Genomic DNA, 732 nt, shown 5'->3' on the forward strand with positions numbered 1-732 from the left:
GCTGTGGCCTTGGCAGCGAGCTGGTCTAGAACTGGGTTCCCCCTGGAAGATCCCACAGTGGCAGCCAGAATGCAGGTCACAGGCCAAAGGGGCTCACTGGACAGCTGCTGCTGACTCTGTGGAGGCCATGTCACCTCCCTCTTCTCCCTCATTAGAGGACAGGGGACAACCACCACGCTCCTTGGACTGAGAGCTCACAGCCCCTAGGACAGACCAGCATCACTGGAGGGACGCACCTGTGGTCAGGAGGCGCTGCTGGAGTAACTTCTGGCCTGGCTCTTTGTGCACATGGGCCAGGGTCCCCAACTAAACAATCACACTGTCGGGTTGCGGTGCCAAGGCTAAGATCGTGGTGTAGCCAGGGGCAGGCAAGCAGTATCAGTCCTCAGTGCCAACCAGGACAAAGGGCCAAAAAAGCCAAGTGGGGTGGCCAGAGTGTCTGGCTACCTTGGTGCCAGACAATACAGAGAGGACCAGTGAGGGTACTGCCCTGCTACACGGATGGGGCTCGGACACTCCTCTGGTACCAAAATCCAGCAGGTAGGGATGGAAAGTGGTCAACGCAGTTTGGGAAAAAAAACTCAGACAGAATTTAAATCAAGTTTTAAAGATGGGACTGGGGGACTCAAGACCTCAGATAAAGCGCCCTGTTCCTCAGAGCCACATCACGTTTTATTTTAGTGTCTTTGGCAAACGGAATTTATCTGCTGTGCTCCGATGAAGTCAGCCTCC

The sequence above is a fragment of the Bison bison genome, unplaced genomic scaffold (assembly GCF_000754665.1).
Source record: "Bison bison bison isolate TAMUID 2011002044 unplaced genomic scaffold, Bison_UMD1.0 scf7180017835984, whole genome shotgun sequence".
NCBI lineage: Eukaryota > Metazoa > Chordata > Mammalia > Artiodactyla > Bovidae > Bison > Bison bison.